The sequence below is a fragment of the Aedes albopictus genome, chromosome 1 (assembly GCF_035046485.1).
Source record: "Aedes albopictus strain Foshan chromosome 1, AalbF5, whole genome shotgun sequence".
NCBI classification, from domain to species: domain Eukaryota; kingdom Metazoa; phylum Arthropoda; class Insecta; order Diptera; family Culicidae; genus Aedes; species Aedes albopictus.
In genome coordinates, this window is record NC_085136.1 from 52195698 (window position 1) to 52216765 (window position 21068).

Sequence of the window (21068 nt, forward strand, 5' to 3'; positions counted from 1 at the left end):
CTCCTTTGGAATTTCTTGACAAATTCCTTGAGAATTTCTTGGAAAGTTCCTAGGAATTTCTTAGGATAATCCAAGGTAAAATCCTCAGGAAATTCCCTGGAAAATTACTTGGGATATTCCTTGGGAAATTCCTTATAATATTCCTTGGGAAATTCCTTGAGAAATTCATTGGAAAATTCCATGGGGAATTCCTTGAAGAATTCCTTGGAGAACGCTATGGAAAATTATTTGGAGAATTTCTTTAGGAATTCCTTGGGATATTCTTTGTGGGATTCGTTGCGGAATTTTTTTTTTTGAGAAATCTTTCGGAGAATTCCAGAAAACCAGGCTAGATTAGGACCAGAACTGGGTCTCCAGTTAGCCTAGTGTTGAAGGGTTTGGATCGCCAATCCGGAGACGGCGGGTTCGATTTCCGGGAAAAAATTCTCGACTCCCTGGGCATAATGTATCATTGTCCTTGCTTCACAATGTACAAATTCATGCAAGGGGAGGCAAAGAAAGCCCTTCAATTAATAACTGTTGAGTGCTCCAAGAACACTAAATTGAAGAGACAAGTTCCATTGGGAACGTAGAGCCATAAATAAGAAGAAGAAGAAAAAGAAGAAGAAGAAGAAGAAAACAAAGAAAAAGAAGAAAATTAAGATTAAGAAGAAGAAGAAGAAGAAAAAGAAGAATAAGAAGAAGAAGAAGAAGAAGAAGAAGAAGAAGAAGAAGAAGAAGAAGAAGAAGAAGAAGAAGAAGAAGAAGAAGAAGAAGAAGAAGAAGAAGAAGAAGAAGAAGAAGAAGAAGAAGAAGAAGAAGAAGAAGAAGGACCAGTATAAACTAGTCTCCCACGTTTGGAAAACACTGATTCGAACCGTAACGTAATAGTGGCGCTAGATGAAAACTACACATCGCCAAACAGCAGTCTCTGTAAATATTCTTGTGTACTCATTTCGGCTCTATCTTTCGGTCGCTCCCAATTCGACGTTTTCACAAGTTTCCCACATTCTTGAAAAAAAAACGAGCGGAAGCAACCAGCCAAATATTCACCTCCGAGGAGCCGCACCGGATTTTCATCTGCTTAGAACTTTTCCCCTAGAACGTCGCGTCATCGTCGTCGTCGTCGTCATCATTCGTTATCGTCGAAGTCAAAATGACGGAATGTGTGTGTGTGTGTCGCCCGCCAACCTTCCCGCCAAAAGATCCCGGATAAGATGAAAGATAAAATTTTCAAGAGAAGATAAAACTTGAATCAATCTGCAACTTCGAGTCGAGTAGGAATCGAAGTTTTGTCCCTTTCGGGAGTGGAAAAATTGGGGAAAAACTTGAATTGATTCAGTTTGGAAACAAAATTTTCCCGTGCTTTCCGGAGGGGGCTGTGATAATGTGAGATGTTTTAAAGATGAACAGTTTTACCTTTTTTCTGTTTGGTGGACTGGATGGAGAGAAGAGAAATTCTGTTTTCCACTTCATTTCCATTTTACGGATGTGGAGGGAAGAACGTAGCAGCGGATGCGGAACGAGCACGTAAAGTACAAATTCGATGGAAGCCGATTATCCCTGATTCGCTGTTGTTGATGACGTCGGCTGTTGGGATCTAGCATCTGTAGGGTACGGTATGGGAGCGTTAAAGTGGAAGAAATTGGAAAGGCCATACCTTTTTTTTTGATATGACGCAACTCTTGGCTTACCGACACTTAACATGGGTTGACACAAGGGATAAGACTTCGTGATGAATGAAAAAAAAGCGTTACATTTGTGTTGATGGACACTCTTTGGATTATCATGTATTTATTTTTTTATATTAAGTTATTTTATTTTATTTCATTTTTCTTTTCAACTTGTTTCATGTTTTTTATTATTTTCTTTTTATTTCGTTTTGTTGGTGTAGTTTTAAAGATTTTTTTAAATAGTTTTGTAACCTCTGGAAGGTTTTAGAATCCGACAAGAAATTATTTGAAATTTTCATGGAGTAACATAAAAATTTGAAATTCTCAAAACATTTTTTTTTCTAGAAATTTAAACTTGAAATACAAGTCTTTCCTAGAAGATCTGTGGAGAGCTCTCTTTAGGATTCTCACAATATCTTCTATGTCAGCTACAGGGATAAATATCAATAATTCAGGAAGAAACAGGGATAAATATCAAGGAATTGGAGTATTTCCACGAGAAATTCCTGGAGGAATTCCTGGAGGAATTCCTGGAGGAATTCCAGGAGGAATTCCTGGAGGAATTTCTGGAGCAATTCCACGAGGAACTCCTGGAGGAATTCCAGTAGTAATTCCAGGAAGAATTCCTGGAGCAATCCCAATAGGAATTCCTGGAGGAATTCCAAGAGGAATTCCTGGAGGAATTCCAAGAGGAATTCCTGGAGGAATTCCAAGAGGAATTCCTGGAGGAATTCCAAGAGGAATTCCTGGAGGAATTCCAAGAGGAATTCCTGGAGGAATTCCAAGAGGAATTCCTGGAGAAATTCCAAGAGGAATTCCTGGAGGAATTCCAAGAGGAATTCCTGGAGGAATTCCAAGAGGAATTTCTGTAGGAATTCCAAGAGGAATTCCTGGAGGAATTCCAAGAGGATTTCCTGGAGGAATTCCAAGAGAAATTCCTGGAGGAATTCCAAGGGGAATTCCTGGAGGAATTCCAAGGGGAATTCCTGGAGGAATTCCAAGGGGAATTCCTGGAGGAATTCTAAGGGGAATTCCTGGAGGAGTTCCAAGAGGAATTCCTGGAGGAATTCCAAGAGGAATTCCTGGAGAAATTCCAAGAGGAATTCCTAGAGGAATTCCAAGAGGAATTCCTGGAGGAATTCCAAGAGGAATTCCTGGAGGAATTCCAAGAGGAATTCCTGGAGGAATTCCAAGAGGAATTCCTGGAGGAATTCCAAGAGGAATTCCTGGAGGAATTCCAAGAGGAATTCCTGGAGGAATTCCAAGAGGAATTCCTGGAGGAATTCCAAGAGGAATTCCTGGAGGAATTCCAAGAGGAATTCCTGGAGGAATTCCAAGAGGAATTCCTGGAGGAATTCCAAGAGGAATTCCTGGAGGAATTCCAAGAGGAATTCCTGGAGGAATTCCAAGAGGAATTCCTGGAGGAATTCCAAGAGGAATTCCTGGAGGAATTCCAAGAGGAATTCCTGGAGGAATTCCAAGAGGAATTCCTGGAGGAATTCCAAGAGGAATTCCTGGAGGAATTCCTGGAGGAATTCCAAGAGGATTTCCAAGAGGAATTCCTGGAGGAATTCCAAGAGGAATTCCTGGAGGAATTCCAAGAGGATTTCCTGGTGGAATTCCAAGAGGATTTCCTGGAGGAATTCCCAGAGGATTTCCTGGAGGAATTCCAAGAGGAATTCCTGGAGGAATTCCAAGAGGAATTCCTGGAGGAATTCCAAGAGGAATTCCTGGAGGAATTCCAAGAGGAATTCCTGGAGGAACTCCAAGAGGAATTTCTGAAGGAATTCCAAAAGGAATTCCTGAAGGAATTCCAAAAGGAATTCCTGAAGGAATTCCAAAAGGAATTGCTGAAGGAATTCCAAAAGGAATTCCTAGAGGAATTCCAAAAGGAATTTCTAGAGGAATTCCAAAAGGAATTCCTAGAGGAATTCCAAAAGGAATTCCTAGAGGAATTCCAAAAGGAATTCCTAGAGGAATTCCAAAAGGAATTCCTAGAGGAATTCCAAAAGGAATTCCTAGAGGAATTCCAAAAGGAATTCCTAGAGGAATTCCAAAAGGAATTCCTAGAGGAATTGCAAAAGGAATTCCTAGAGGAATTCCAAAAGGAATTCCAAAAGGAATTCCTAGAGGAATTCCAAAAGGAATTCCTAGAGGAATTCCAAAAGGAATTCCTAGAGGAATTCCAAAAGGAATTCCTGGAGGAATTCCAAGAGGAGTTCCTGGTGGAATTTCAAGAGAAATTCTTGGAGGAATTCCAAGAAGAATTCCTGTAGGAATTCAAAGAGGAATTCCTGGAGCAATTCCAAAAGCAATTCCAAGAGGAATTCCTGGAGGAATTCCAAGAGGAATTCCTGGAGGAATTCCAAGAGGAATTCCTGGAGGAATTCCAAGAGGAATTCATGGAGGAATTAAAGAGGAATTCCTGGAGTAATCCCAAGATGTATTCCTGGAGGAATTCTAAGAGGAATTCCTGAAGGAATTTCAAGAGGAATTCCTGAAGGAATTCCAAGAGGAATTTCTGAAGGAATTCCAATAGGAATTCCTGGAGGAATTCCAAGAACAATTCCAGGAGGAATTCCAAGAGCAATTCCAGAAGGAATTGCAAGGGCAATTCCAGGAGGAATTCCAAGAGGAATTCCAGGAGGAATTACAAGAGGAATTCGAGGAGGACTTTTTGGAGAAATTCCTGGAATTCATAATGGAATTCCTCCTGGAATTTCTCTTTGTAATTCTCCAACAATTCCTCTAAGAATTCCACCTGCAACTTCACTAGGAATTCCTTATTTAATTTCTCCAGGAACTCCAAGAGGAATTCCAGGAAGAATTCCAGGAGGAATCCCAGCCTAGGGGCTCAATTTTAGAATCCTTGAGTAACCAGGTCTGGTTTTACCATGACAGCACTGTACCAGACTGCGTTTGGCTTGATTGCCAGTGGTTAATTATATTGTCATGGTCATAGCTCAGAGTTCCGAAGAGAGCAATTTATTTGTCGTTAAAAATTCATTTTCTTCAACGTCGGAAGTTCGCAGCTCTTTTCTTGAATAAAATCTCTAGAATCTCCACTGTGCATCAACCTGTCACCCGTAATACATCTTGAGCTCTCCAGCAGAACCTTCATTTTTCATCAAAATGCAGTGCATTTCTCAAGAAGCTCCTTATGCCACACATGCACACACACACACACATCTCCGTCCACCATTCTCGCACATTCTCAAGCTCTAAAATCTGAATAAACGACCGGCTAATCTATCTCCATAAACAACGGTAATCCTTCCCGGAACAACTTCCTTAATTCATCACGCTCATCAAGAATGATTGCAAGTTTGCTCTCCCTGCTCCTGCTGTACCTCTCTGCAATTCTTGCTGTGTCTAAGAAACTGGGACCCAGAATGGCTGCGGCAACAATACAGGAGTAAAAGATGATACACATTGTGAGTTGACGTCCTGCACAGTGTGTCGGAAAGTTAGTGGTGCAGCGTATTCATTGGGAGAAGAATGGATTTTGCTCTGTCTTATTCACACACAAACACAAGAGCATTTTTCGAGCATAAGTCAAACAGAGGAGGTTTTCAGAACCATCATAAAACCAAACTTTTACTCATTCGGGTTTGAAACGGTTTTTAAAACCTCTTCAAAACCAATTAGATTTTAAATTGATGTTCGGAAAATCATATGGTGATTCAAACCAGGATCTAATTAAAATAAAACTAATAAGTACTCTAAACAAATAGCCTTTTGCTTCACTGTGCCTTCAAGGATCTTCTGTATCGGTGTCGGTGTCACGAACAGAACACACATCCGAAATGGGAACACGTGCTATGTATCTCTTCGGCAGAAGGAGAAGGAGCAAACCACTCCAGCTTCAACTTCAACTCGTCCAAGTCTAATTAATCTACCTCAGTCGGAGGACGCGTCGCTTCCCGAGGCGAGGGTCCGAGAACATCCCTCAAATGACCCCACTCCAATTGGTCGTAATTTGCGTAACCCACCCCGCAAGTGGAGGTGTGTGCTGCTAATCACATTTGTCTTCATCTTCCGAGCAGTTTAGGCAAACATCTTCCAGACTTGTCTGGTGGGTACTTGGCCTGGCCAACCCGAAGGAGGAACTTCTCTGTGCTTTGGAAGGAGTGGACGACAGGAACAAGGCTTGAGAGTTGAGTGTTCCTATGTGGGTCTTCTTTTCCTCTCTTGTGGAGGAAAGTGTTCCGGCATCATCATCGTCGTCATCCCATTTCGGCCGGCCACAGTGGAACCGAACGAACGGGGTACGATAATTTATTAAAATTCAATTGCACTCCCTGTCCCACACATCACTAAGGGGGCACAGTGGGTTGGAAATGGACAAATGTGTGGTCAAAATGTCGAAATTTGCAGAAACATGCAGTTTTTGAAAGTCACTTTAATAAGAAAAGTCTCATATAAAACCATCATAAAGTCAAAAGACAGTAATAAAGGTTTTATGATGGTTTTATACCTACGTTTTTCAAGTCAAATAGACTCCAATGTAAAATCCCCAAGAATTTTCTCAACTAATTCCATAAGGAATTTCTTAAAGAATTTCCAAACGAATTTCCTAGGTTCTTCCTAAAGAACTTTTCAATAAACTTTTCAAGAAGTTTTCCATTTGAATTTCCGAAGAGTTTGATAGGGAATTCCCAAAAAAGTACCCCAATAATTCTTTTGAGAATTTTCCAAGGACTTTTTCAAGACATTTTTCAAGGACTTCCCCAAAAACTTCCAAAGATTTTTTCAAGTAACTCCTGAACAATTTCGTTGGACATTTCAAACGAATTTACCATGAATTTCCTAAGACATACTCGAAGAAATTTCTCATGCAGCTCCCCGAGAAGATCTCTAACAAGTTTCCCAAGTAGTTGTTCAGAGAATTCAAGATTTTTTTTTCCAAAATTTCCCCACAAAATTGCAAAGGAGTTTTCCAAAGAACTCTCAAAAAATTTTAGCCAAAAATTCCAATTTTTTTTTTCGAATAATAGGTCAAAGAATTCTTCAAGGAATTTCCAGTATATTTTTTCAAATATTTCCAAAACAAATCTCAAATGTTTGCAAAGCTTCCTCAACCGACTTTCTCATACAATTTCTAAATAATTCTTCAAGGAACTCGACAACTAGTTTTCGAATGGGTTTGCCAAAGAGTTCGTCAGGAAATTGCCATAATTATTGGTTCCGGGTCATTTGGCCGAATGCCGTTTGGCCGAATGCCGTTTGGCCGAACGCCATTTGGCCGAAAGGGTCGATTGGCCGAATGCCATTTGGCCGAATGCAGTTTGGCCGAAAAATAAATGATGCACTTAAGTGATCAAGACCATGCCCCTGTTCCCCGCATCATATCATGCGAAAGAACAGCCTATGACTCAAAGAAGGAATAATCTTTGATAAAATGTTGGCAGTTTCAACGCCAACTAATCCCTGAATGGCTAAACTAGAAAGAATAGCCTATGATTAAAAGAAGGAAATATCTCTGATGATCAAATTGGCAGTTGGAATGTCAAAAATTTACTCTGATTTGTTTTGCTGATAATTCGGCCAAACGGCATTCGGCCAAACGTCCATTCGGCCAAATGGCATTCAGCCAAACGACATGCGGCCAAACGGCGTTCGGCAAAATGGCCGGACACCAAAATTATTTACCAAACATTTTTTTCTACAAATTGCTCATGGATTTCTTCAAGAAATTTTCTGAAAATTTTCTTAGGAAACTTCCAAAAGAGTAACTCCTCAAGAAATTTCAACCCAAATTCAATTCTAAACGAATTTGCTTGGAATTTGTAAGGAATTCTCCAAGAAGTTCATCAAGTTGATCTACATGAATTTCTCCAACAAGTTTCCCTAGGAGTTGTCTATGGAATTCAAAACAGATTAAAGAGTTTTCCAAAAAAAAAATCTTGAAGGAATTTCCAATGGCATATTTCAAGAAATTTATCAATGAAATCCTCAAGAATTTCTCAAAGAATTTTTCTAATAGTTCATAACGAATGGCCCAAGGAATTCGCAAAGATTTTTCCAAGAATTTCTCCACAAAACTTCCAAAAAAAATTTCCGAGCAACACCTTACACATTAGATATTCCTAATGATTTCCATGGAATTCTCAAAAAAATCTCCAAGAAGCTCCTCAAGTAGTTTCCCAAAAAATTTTCCAATATTTTTTCAAGGAGTTGTCCAGGGAATTCAAGAAACAATTTCCCAAAAATTCCTCTAGCGAATTTCCATAGTGTTTTACAAGAAATCCTTCAGGAAATTCCCGAAGATTTTCTCAAAAAAACTTCCCAAGAATTTTACTGAGTAATTTTTCAAAGAATTCCCGAAGAATTTCTAAAAGAATTTCTCAAGTAGTTCCAAACGAACTCCTCAAGGAATTCTAATAGAATTTTTCCAGAAACTCGACAGATAGTTCTCCAAGAAGTTCCCCAATGGGGTTTCCAGGGAGTCGCAAATTCCAAAATAATTCACCAAGAACTTCTTCAAGGAATTTTCCAAGAATTTTCTCAAATAAACTTCCCAAAGAATTTTCCGAGTAAACCTCAATATTTTTTTTTCAGGAAATCTAAACGAATTTTTCAAGAAATTCTCTAAAAAGTTCTCCAAGTAGTTCCTCAAGAAGTTCCCCAAGAAGTTTCCTGGGGAGGTGTCCTGGAAATGCAAAAATAATTTTCCAAAAACTTTCATTAGTAAATTTTCAAGAAATTTCCGGAAGATTTTTCAAAAAAAAATTCAAGGCATTTTCAATGCCATTTTTCAAAGAATTTCTCAAAGAATTTTCCAAATACTTACAAACGAATTCTCCAAAGAATTCCCAAAGAATCATTCAAGAAACACGACAAATTGTTCCCCTAGAAGTTCTCCAATGGGTTTTCCGAAGAGTTCGTCAGGGGATTTCCAAAACAATACACCAAGGCTTTCTTCAAGAAATTTTCCGAAAATTCCCCCAGGTAACTTCGAAAAGAATTTTCCAAGTAACTCCGTAACAAATTTCTTTATGTATTCCAAACTAATTTTCCATGGAATTCCCAAGGAATTCTCGAAGAAGTTCCTCAACTAGTTCCCCAAGAAGTTCTCTTGAAAGTTTTCCAAGTAATGGTCCAGGGCATAAAAAATACTTTTCCAATAATTTCCTTAGGAAATTTCCACGGTGTTTTCCAAGAAATCCTTCAAGGAATTTCCGAAGATTTTCCCAAGAAACTTCCCAGGATTTTTTCCAAGATATTCCTCGAAAAATCTTCAAGGAATTTTCAATGACATTTTATAAGGAATTTTTCAGAAAAAAAGGTTTCCAAGTACTTCCATACGAATTCTCCAATGAATTCCCAAAGAATTCTTCAAGAAACTCGACAAATAACCCCCAGGAAGTTCTCCAATGGGTTTTCCAAAGAGTTCGTTAGGGGAAAATAATTTTGCGAGTTATTCCTTAACAAATTTCTTTTTGTATTCCAAACAAATTTTCCTTAAAATTCCTAAGGAATTCTCCAAGAAGTTGTCCAGAGAATGCAAAAAGTATTTTCCCACAAATTTCCCCAGGAAATTTCCAAGCGATTTTTCCAAGGATGTTTCCAAGGAATTCCCCGAAGATTTTACTCGACAGTCGACAGTCCAAAAGAAAAGTCCCATGGATTCCTCATGAAGTTCCCAAAATAGTTCCTCAGGAAGTTCTTAAGTAAGTTTCCCAAGGAGTTGTTCGGAGAATTCAAAAAAACATGTTCCTAAAACTTCTCCCTGAAAATTTCAAGGGATTTTCCCAAGAAATTCTTCAAGGAATTCCCGAAGATTTTCCTTAAAAATTTCCTAGGATTTTCCGAGTATTACTATAAAAAATATTCAAGGAAATTCCATTGGAATTTTTCAAGCAAGTTTTATAATAGTTTCTCAAGAATTTCTCAAAGAATTTCTCAAAAGTTCAATAAGAATTGACCAAGGAATTCCTAATGAATAGTTCAAGGAACTCCAAAGAGTTTGTTGGGAAATTCTCAAAGCAGTTCACCAAGGATTTCGTCAATACTAATTTTCCAAGAATTTTCACAAAAAGTTTATCCAAAAGAATTTTCCGATTAACTCATCAACAATTTTCTTTAGGATTTTCAAAAGGATTTACCAAGGAATTCTTCCAGAAGTTCCTCATGAAGTTCCCTAGGAAGTTCTCCAATAAGTTCCTCAAGGAGTTGTTTGTCCAAGGAATTCAAAAATAATTTTTCCCAAAAATTCACCCAGGAAATTTCCAAAGAGTTTTCCAAGGAGTTCCTCAAAAACTTTAATAATATTTCCCAAGAATTTTTCAAAGACTATCCCAAGTAGTTCCAAACTAACTCCCCCAGGAATTTATAAAGATGTCTTCAGGAAACTCGACAAATAGTTCCCCAAGAAGTTCTCCAATGGGTTTTCCAACGAGTTCGTCAGGTAATTTCCAAAATAATTCAACAAGGGTTTCTACGGAATTTATTCGGTAATTTTCCGAAAATTTTCCCTGAATACTTTAAAAACAAATTTCCGAGCAAGTCCTTAACAAAATTCTTAATGAATTCCAAACGAATTGTGCATAGAATTCCTGAAGAAGTTCCCCAAGTACGTTCCTAAAAAGTTCTCCAATAAGTTTTCCAAGTAGTTGTCCAGGGAATTAAAAAAAAATCCCAAAAAGCTCCTCGAGGAAATACCACGTTGTTTTCCAAGAAATTATTCAAGGAATTCCCGAAGATTTTCCCAAGATTTTTTCCGAGATATTCCACAAAAATTTTCCAATTCCAATGACATTTTTCAAGAAATTTTTCAAAAAAATTCTTAATAATTTCTCAAAGAATTTTCTAACTACATATGAATTTCCAAACGAATTCTCCAATGAATTCCGAAAAAAATGCTTCAAGAAACTCGACAAACAGTTCTCCGAGATGTTCTTCATCGAGTTTTCCAAGGAGTTTGCTAGGAAATCTTCATAATAATTTACCAAGGATGTCGTCAACGAATTTTCCAAGAATTTCTCAACCTTTTACCCGAAAATTTCCAAATAATTGTTCAAGAAATTCTTTAAGGAATTCCCCAAAGATTTTACAGATAAATTTCCCAAGAATTTCTGGAATGATCCCTAATAAACTTCTTCAAGGAACTTTTCAAAGAATCTCCCAAGCATTTCTCAAAGAATTTTCGAACTTATTCCAAAAAAAATTCACTAGAATTGAGGAATTTTTCAAAAAGATTTCCAAGAATTTCTCATAGAATTTTTGACTACTTTCAAACGAATTCTCCAATGAATACCCAAAAAAATTCTTCATAAAACTCGACAAATAGTTCCCCAAGAAGTTCTCCGGGTTTTCTAAGGAGTTCACCAGGAATTTCTCCAATAAGATTTTCAATATGTTGTCAAGGCAATTCAAGACGAATTTTCCCAAAAAATCCCCCAGGATTTTTCCAAGGATTTTTCATGGGATTCTCCGAAGATTTTTCTATGGATCTTCCTGAGAATTTTTCCGGGTGATTCCACAAAAATATTTCAAGGAATTTTCAATGGCATTTTACAAGGAGTTGTTCAAACAATTCTCCAAGAAATCCCCAAAGAATTCTTTAAGGAACTCGACAAATAGTTCTACGAGATGTTCTCCATCGAGTTTTCCAAGGAGTTTGTTAGGAAATCTTCGGAATAATTTACCAAGGATGTCGTCAACGAATTTTCCATGAATTTCTCAATTTTTTTACCCGAATATCTTTAAGGAATTCCCCGAAGATTTTTCAGATAAATTTCCCATGAATTTCTGGAATGATTCCTCATAAACTTCTTCAAGGAACTTTTCAAAGAATTTCCCAAGCACTTCTCAACGAATTTTCGAACTTATTTCAAAAGAATTTCACTAGGAATAACCTGAAAATTTCTCACTTCACTCACTTTCAAGTAATTTCTCAAGCAGTCCCTCATGGTTTTCTCCAATAGGATTCTCAAGGAGTTCTCCAGAGAATTCTCCAAGAAATTGTCCAGAAATTGCCCCTAGAAACTTTCTCAGGAATATTCTATGGGTTTTTCAAGGAGTTTTTCATGGATTTCCCAAAAAAAACTTTGCAAGCATTTACCCGAGTTAATCCTTGAATAATTCCTTAGGAAATTACCAATGGAATTTTTCAAGAAAATCTCAAAGAAATTCTCTGCCAAAGACCCTGTTTGCATAAGTATATCGTGTGGTAGGCACGATACTCTTTGTCCAAGGAATTCAAAGAAAACTCCTTTACGAAAAGTTCCTGGACCGACCGGGAATTGAAGCCATCACCCTTAGCATGATCATTCTGAATACTCATACCTTTGCAGTTGTGGCTATATGGGTCTTCATTGAATTATTACTCTTTTAAAATTTTAGTTGTATCTTTCTTCATATTTTTATTCTTATTATTTATTTTATTTCATTTTATTTTGTTGGGAAAATCCTGTGCTTTTTTTGAACCCGCATTACCAATCTCCTCCCACTATTCGACTATCCCAGTTCAGCGGGTCGATTTGAAATGCCCCTGAAACTTCTCGGAACGCCTTCAAAACGTTCATGAAATCCCCTGAAACTCTCTGAAATGCCCCTGAAATGGGCCTGAAGGGCCCATATAGCCGATGCGGTAAGCGTACGGGTATTCAGCATGACCATGCTGGGGGTAATGGATTCGATTCCCGGTCAGTCCAGCAACTTCTCACAAAAGAAAATTTCCTTGACTTCTATACGCATAGAATATCTTCGTGCTTGCCACACGATATACACACATGCAAAATGCTCATTGGCTGAGGAACCTCTTAGTGAATAACTGTGGAAGTGGAATAACTATGGAAGCAGGCTTTGTCCCAGTGAGGACAAAGAGAAGGCCAATAAGAGGAGGTGGACGTTGTCTGTTGGGGATTTTTTTTATCATCGTACAAATTGGGCCGAAGGGTCTCAGATTCAGGGTCACCTAATTCCCCGGAAAACTCAGGTGGAATTTTTTTTTGTTTTCCCCTGACACCACTTACTTTGAAAAATCATAACTCAAGAACGAAGCATCATAGAAACAAAGTTTATTTTAGAAAATAAAGGCAAATTTTCTCAGAAACCCAAAAAAATATAATTCGTGGAAAATTTTCAAAAAATATTTTTGAGAAGATTTTTTATAAGCTTTAATTGCAGAAATTTTTGGAATGCACTTTTTTCGTTTTTGAGTTATGACCAATTTTGTTGAAAATGTCCAAATGTGTCACATAAGCCTTTTCTTTGAAAAATCATTACTCAAGAATGAAGCATCGTAGAAACAAAGTTTTTTTTTAATAAAAATGAAAGCAAATTTACTCAGAAATCCAAAAAAATATTAAGTGGAAAAAATTGTCCACATAATTTTCCACCGTTGAGAAAATTCATAAAGGAAAGTCGGAAAAAACTATGCCCTAACTCGCAGAAAATTTTCAAAAAAATATTTTTGAGAACTCAAAAACGAAAAAAGTGCATTCAAAAAATTAAAGCCTTTGAAAAAATCTTCTTGAAAATATTTTTTTTGAAAATTTTCCACGAATTCGGGCATTGTTTTCCGGCTTTTATTTTCGAATTCTCTCAACTGTGTAAAATTTTGTGGAAAACTTTTTCCAGTTCATATTTTTTTCGATTTCTGAGAAAATTTGCTTTCATATTCTAAAAAAAACTTTGTTCCTATGATGCTTCGTTCTTGAGTTATGATTTTTCAAAGTACGTAAGTAAGTTGTATCAGGAGAAAACAAAAAAAAATATACCTGAGTTTTCCAGAAAAATTGGAGACCCTGATTTTTTGTCATATTTTTTGTTCATATATCCATGAGCCCTGCCAGTGAAAAAAGTTTCATGAAAATCTGAGACCCTTCGGCCCTCCGTACGGTAATAAAAAAAAATGCCCAGTTGCGTAAGTAATTCCCATGAAATTTTTAGGAATTTCCGCAGGTATTATTCGAGAATTTGTATAAATAATTTTACAGAATTTCCCAATGATTTTCTCCAGAAATTTGCCTCTGACTTCTCTTTGATAAACTCCGCAAATAATTGCTCATGATATTATTTAGGAATTGCCAAAAGAGGTCTGGAAGAGATTTGACAAAGAAGATATGCAAAAAAATCCTTTTCTCAAGAAATTACCTAACCTACTTTTCAAGGGATTCTTCTATGATTCACCTTTGGATTTCCCCAAAGAACATTCTACGAAATTTCAAAGGAATTTCCCTCGGAATTCTTATGGGAATTATTTAATGAAGACATATTCTATGATAATTTTCAAGAAACTTACATGACAGCTTTCCTAAGAATTCCTAAAGATATTTCTCAAAGAAATCCTTAAGGAATTATCAGAGAAATTTTCTAAGCAATTTTAATTAACTTTTACATAGGAATTCTCCAAGAAATTTTCCAACGACGGCTCCAATAAATTCTCCAAAGAATATTTCATGAGCAATTGTAAATTGTTCCATTATGAATTTTGCAACGAGCTCTTTAAGACATTTTCCAAGAAGTTCCCCAAGCACTTTTCTTATAAATTTCCAAAAGAATTTCCGAAGGATGTGTTGAGAAGTTCTCAAAAGGATTAACAAAAAAAAAAATAATGGGGAATTTCTGACGGTATCTCAAACAAATTCATCAAGTTATTTTTCCTGAAAACTTTATCGAAAATTCCACAAGAAGTTTCCCAAAAATAATTCTAGAATTTCCAAGAAAAACCTTGAATGAACTTTCGAAGAACGTCCGAAAAAGATTTCCCATGAAATTGTCAAATAATTTTCTCAATTAGTTCTACAGGAACTGTTTCTCATAAAATTCTTCTACGAATTACTCCGGAGCCATCTCAAGGAGTTCCTATAGGTATTTCCCAGGCATTTCTCCAAGAACTTGTTCAATGGTTGCTTCAGAAACTGCTTCCGGATATTTGGTTCGAGAATCTCTTCAAGAAATTAAAAAAATATTCTTGGAACCTCCAGAAGTATTTCCAGTGATTCCTTTTGAAATTCCTCTAAATAACAGCTGGAAGAATTACTCCAGTTTTTTTTCTATGTAATTTTATAAAGTAGTTCTGTAAAAATCTGTGGAGCAATATCTGGAAGAATTCCTGCGGGAATCTTTGAAGAAATTTCAGGATCTCTGAAGCAACCACAGAAGATATTCCAAAAGGAATCCTTCCAGAAGTTTCTTTAGTTACCCAAGACGAAATTTATCAAGGGATTCCTGGAGATACCTTTGGAAGAATTTCTGAAAAAGTCGCTTTGGAAAATTCTGAAAAAAAAAACATGGAAAGTTACTGAAGAAATCCTTTGCTGTCATTCATGAAAAAAAAAACCCTTAAACTACTGCAGGAGTCTCTGGAGATATTTCTGAAGGAATTCCTGAAGCAGTTTTGGGAGGAAACCATGAAGGAATTTCTAAAGCAATACTTAAAGTACTTTTTTGAATAAATTTTCTATCATCATCATCATCATCAAATTCCTGTAGAAATCTATGGAGATATTCTCTTAGTATTCCTCGAGGAATATCCGTAGAAATCCCAGGAAAATTCCTGAAAAAAAATATAAATTGAATTGCTGAAAAAATCCTGGAGTAACTCCTTAGGCGCCCTTGATGAAATTCTCATAAGAGTTTTTTTTTTAAAACATTCTCGGAAAAATCTCCTAAAAAAATTCATGGAGGATTTTCTGAATGAATTTCCGCATGTATTCGCGTAGTCTTAAAGGAATCTCTGAAAGAATATCTGGTATAATACTTAAACTTCTGTAACGATTCCTCAAAAAAAAATCTTATGAGGAACTTCCAAATGAATTTCTGTAAAAGTTTCTAGAAATTGTCGAAGAAGAATTTTCTGTGTTTCTTGAACAATTTGAGTAAAATTTCCTGAAGGTATCCTTGGAAGAGATCCGGGAACGTTTCGGGAGAAATACATGGAGAAATACTCGGAAGAACTCATGAAGGAATTTCTATATGAATTTCTTCAAAAATCTTTGAAGAAATATCTGCTGTACTTGGCCAGTCTAAGGGAAATCATTTATATAAAAATAACCAATAATCCTAAGAAAACTACCAAAGTGTCAAATGAAAGGTTTCAATCTATATTTTGTAGGAAAAATGGAGAAACCAAGCTCATACTTGATTTTTGCATTAAAAGAAGTACTGATTAAAATAGAAAGAAGCACTGCGTCAATTTTGGCCATATTCTCAACTTTTATTTCTATTTTGGGAAATCACGTGTATTTCTTATGGGAGTGGTCAAATTAGAAGCAAGTACACTGAAACCTCCATTTAGATTACAGATAAAGTTGGTTTACGAAAAAAAAAGCAGAATTAAGATGATGATTAACCTGAGCTTGTTAGGGGAATATCTGTAAATAAAAAGAAAATCGCGTTAAGTACTGTTCCTTTGAATCCCACTAAGAATTTGCATCCTTTGACAGATACGTATTTCTACCTCAACTGTAAGGTCGTCTTCAGTGTCTTGTACTTGAGTCGAGTCAAGTACAAGACACTGAAGACGACCTTACAGTTGAGGTCGAAATACGTATCTGTCAAAGGATGCAAATTCTTAGTCGAATTCAAAGGAACAGTACTTAACGCGATTTTCAGAATTAAGAGTTAAGGGACGTTTACGGAGTGTTTAAGGGTTAAAAGTTTAAGAGTATCCGAGAGATCCCTGGAGTTTAGGCCATTTGATCGACAAGCGTAATCAGTGATCCATTAGAGCATTTTGGATGCAATTTATGCTTGCATAGCCGCATGCAACTATGTGCTGTCAAGTGGTGAGTTCGTTGTCAGTTTGAGGATCTCCAAGAACTTCCTTACGTATAGGTCATCGGATTTACCAATGATTCTCTAAGGTTCCCCTGAGTATAGAACATCGAATCTACGAGGGCTACTGGTTGTGTCTAGGAGCATTAAGAATGAGGAATACTCACACAGTCCCAGGCATCTATGTTGTGGTGGGTTCTATGATTGTATAGCATATCCGAGAATTCCCTGGAGTTAAGGCCATTTGATCTACAAGTGTAATCAGTGATCTGTTGGAGCATTATGAATGAAATGCTATATGCTATCAAGTGGTGAGATCATTGTCAGTTTTATGATTTCCAAGAGCTTTCTTGAGTATGTATAGGTCACCGGATCTACTAACGTTTTTGGTTGTCTGAGATTTACGACTAAGGTTCACATTAACACAACATATGATCTATCAAGTTTTAAGTTCAAAGAATCTTGAGGATCTCCAAGAACTCCCTTGAGTATAGGTCATCAAATCTACGAGGGTTACTAGTTGTATCTAAGAGCATGAAGAATGTGGTTTATACTCACACAGTTTATACTCAGAGCCTCTGAAGTCCTCTAAAATCCCTGTTAAACTTCCTGAAATACCATGAAACGCATTGAAACGCCACACTTTGAAACGCCTTGAAACATTTTGAAACGCCTCTGAAACCCTCAATAATCCTTCGTGAAATTCACCTCCGTACCTCTTAAGCCCCTCAATCTCACCGGAAACCTCCTGAAATGCCCTGAAACGCATTATTATTATTATTATTATTGTTTATTTTAACTTCAAATTTTGAAAGAGGGAAAAACCCCTTTGAGTGATTTCAACATTACAAAAACGAAATCTTTCTCAAAAAGGCACAAAACCTCTTTTATCTTTTCAAATAACATTATAATAATAACTTAAAATTAAAGGCTCACACGGCAGTAGCCATAGCAGAGCCGCAATCTTGAAGGAGGACAACATGCCACATCGTGAAACACCCTGAAACGCATTGGAACGCCTTGAAACGCTTTGAAACGCCTCTGAAACCTCAACGCCTTGAAACGCTCTGAAACGCCTCTAAAATTCCTATAAACCCTCCGTGAAATATATCTGAGATTCTCTGAAGCCCGCTTAAACCCCCGTGAAAACTCCTGAAACGCATTGAATCGCCTTGAAACGATTTGAAACGCCTCTGAAACTCTCATGAATCCTCCGTGAAATTAACCTGCGGGCCTCTTAAGCCACACTCCCCATAAATTCATCGGAAACCTTCTGAAATACCTTGAAATGCTTTGAAACCTCCGTGAAATTTACCTGCGACACTCTGAAGCCCCCTTAAGCATTAAAATGGCCTGAAACGCCTTGGAATGCTTCGAAACATCTCTGAAATCCCTAATCAAACTCTGTCAAATTCATGCGACCCTCTGAAGGCGCCCTTAAACCTCATGAAACCTCCTGAAAGGCCATGAAACGCCTTTAAACGCATGGAAACACCTTGAAACGCTTCGAATCGTCTCTGAAATCCCGATGAAACCTCCGTGAAACTCATCTGAGAGTTTTTGAAGTCCTACAAAACCTTCCTAAAACCTCCTGAAACGTCATGAAACACGTCTGAAATATAAATGAAATATATGTGAAACGCACCTGAAAGCCTCTGAAGCCCCCTAAAATGCCCCTGAAAGCTCTTGAAACGCTCTGAAACGCCTTGAAACGTTTTGGAACGCCTCTGAAACTCCCGTGAAGTTCACCTAAGAGCATATGAAGCCCCCTGCCCCTAAAAGCCTTCTGAAACCTCCTGAAACACCCTGAAACGCCCTGAAACGCCTGGTAATGCCTCTAACCCCTCCCCTAAAAAATCCCTTGAAATCCCTCTGACCATCCCCCCTACACATCTGACTCCATCCCCTTTGCATCTGCAAGCCACTTGCCCTTCTCAAACTTCTTTGCAACCTTGAAATCCATTTAGGTAAAAATTCTTTTAAAGTAGTCCCGACTCGTTACCTATAATGGAGGTTTGGGCAAGAGTTTGGGTATGTTTGAAGGTCCGGGAGGATTAAGATCTTGGCACGGCGATGACTCCGTACGATGGTTGCTTGAAAATGCAGGATAAAAGATCGCTTCCGATTCGTTGTAAACAGGACCACGACGGCGGAGATTGCAGGAAACAGAATAGGAAACCTAGGCTGTCAGATGAGCTTTAGGTGATGAGATTAGCGTTTTGAAGCATTTCAAAGCGTTTCAAGAGGTTCAGAAACACTTCAGAGTTCTTCACGTTCACAGGCATTCGGATGAGATACACATGGTCTTCAGATGCGTTCGAAGGTGTTTCAGAACGTTTCAGGAGGTTTAAGTGATGGTTCGGGGGTCACACGGGTTCTCAGATGAGCTTCAAAGGGGTTCAAGGGCATTCCATAGGCGTATCAAGGCGTTGCAATGCATTTTAGGGCGATTCATGAGGATTCAGAACGCTTCACTGCTTTTCAGTCGAGTGCCACAGAGGTTTCAAGGCGTTTCAAGAGATTTCAGAGTGGTTTCAGGGGGTTTCAGAGGCGTTCAGATGTTATATACTCAAAGTGGCTTCAGAGTTTTGAAACGTTACATGACGTTTCAAGAGGTTCAGAGAGGTTTCAGAGGGATGCACAGGTGAGTTTCATGGGCATTTCAAGGCGTTCGTTGCAATGCGTTTCAGGGCATTTCATGAAATTTCGAGGAGCTTCTCAGGCTGCCAGGTGAGTTCCACGGGGAGGAGCGTTTTAAGAAGCGTTTAAAACTGCTACTAGGCATTTCAGGAGGTTTAGTGGTGTTTGTGGACGGCTTCACAGCCGATTGGGTGTTTCAGGCGGTGAAGATTCTCGAAAAGACATGAAACTCATAACTTAACAGCATATAGTTGCATGTCGCTGTGCAAGCATATCTTGCATTCAAACACAGAAGTTGTGCATTTGCTCAAGATAGCTTTTAGCTTCAAAAGTCTCAATCGTCTCCCCTATATCTCACCCCTGAAATTTTGTATCAGGCTTGACTAAAGATGAGGACCACTTTAATCAACGTTTATGGAAGGAGATGCAACAAATAATTGCAAATTAATTCTCTAAAGACATCATCGAACTAAAGAACTAAAATAGAAGTTTTTTTCTTCTAAATTGTGGATTCGGCCCACTGTGCAGTCCTGCCTAGTACAGTATCTAGCTTGTGTCCATTTCGATGACCCCTTTGCTGCGCCGCATGCGACACCATGACAGGTCCAAGATTTGTGTAGAACCAGCCCTTCCGGAATCATCCTCTTCCTATCGATGTTCCGCAGCTGCAGCAATGTGAAAGGCTTCTGCGGCATGTGCTGGAATCAACCACAACTAACAGCACGAGAAGTGCGCTTGGTGGTCACTCCAATTTGTCAATTTGTAGCACATTTGTTCACCTATCGGAATCGGGATTCCATCGCTTTGATGAAGGAAACTTCAGAACTGCACACAAAGCGATGCACCTTACTGTGTGTGGTGGCGTATTGGATAAATCACCTCTCGGTGCTACATCGAACAGGAGTGATGTGATAACGGGGGTGAGAGGACATTGAGTGGCGTATAGAGTTATAGAGTTTAGGTTAGGCTGGATTCGCAAGAGGACACACGCTCACACACAGGAGTTGTTTACCTTCCATTTGGGTGATGGATATTTATCTCGGTCGGGATCAGTATAGTTCGGTGGCTTTCAGAGATTCCAATAGCGAAGCACTTCAAACGAGCACTACCACCTGCTGGCTGAGGCTTGATGCATACCTACCTACAATGTTGTGAGTTTATTCGAGATTTTGTATTTATTTCACTTTTATTCTTTTGGTATCCTGAATATAAAATTCAATTGGGATTCCAATGGCATTCGATTGGCAATCCAATAGCAATCTGTCCCAATTCTTACATTTTATTGGTATTTTGTCAGCAATTTATAAGTATTCATTTGGCATTCAATCTTCGTTCCTTTGGCATTGCATTGGCATTATATTGTCATTTCAAAGGTGATTCATCGGCATTCCATTGGCAATTCATGAGCTTAGAGTTCATAACTTGACGTAAATCCAGCTACACTACCCATCGGCAATCTGCATTTCCTCAATAGAAACTTTTCCCACGAAATGTATCATCTTCTTTGCATTACAAACTTCCCCATGGAAACCGAAAGAAAAGCCCGCCGTTTGCGTACCAAGAAACCCCGAAATATATGGGCCTTAAAATTAAATTTATCATTATTGCCCTCTTCCGTCCGGGAATGGGTCCGCAGCAGGTTTTTCTTTTGCCATCGTCACGAAAAATCGGACCTGACCTGAAGTAATACCGCGTCGTGCGTTGTCCGTCGCCGGAAAACGGAGTGCAGTTTTTTTTTGCTCTCTGTTTCAGACCAGTAGAGAGGGCCATCGTAAATTTTTAACTGCCGGCGACCGGCTACATTGGTACAGTGGACGTTCCATAACTGCAACACTTCTGCTTTGAGGCTGCATTCCATCTCCACCAGAAATACATGTGAAATATCCAATACAAAAAGTCCTGCCCTGTGCCCTTTGTTACACTCAAAACAAAAATGGGAATAATTGTTACAATAAGACATCTTAATTCAAGCAAACCTTTGGAACTAATCTAAGTTTAGATCTTATCCTATTTTATCGACCTTATTTCGCTGAGATAAAAAATGCGTTG

General features: G+C 38.1%; 1 protein-coding gene and 1 long non-coding RNA gene across 2 annotated transcripts in view; one reads left to right on the plus strand and one right to left on the minus strand.

The window, feature by feature from the left end:
• Positions 1–21068, plus strand: part of LOC109424591 (neuronal acetylcholine receptor subunit alpha-7-like) — a 953623-nt gene that overhangs the window by 50092 nt on the left and 882463 nt on the right. The window lies entirely within an intron of this gene.
• The window catches only part of LOC134284939 (uncharacterized), a 42102-nt gene that overhangs the window by 10517 nt on the left and 10517 nt on the right, over positions 1–21068 (minus strand). The gene's annotated exons all lie outside the window — the stretch shown is intronic.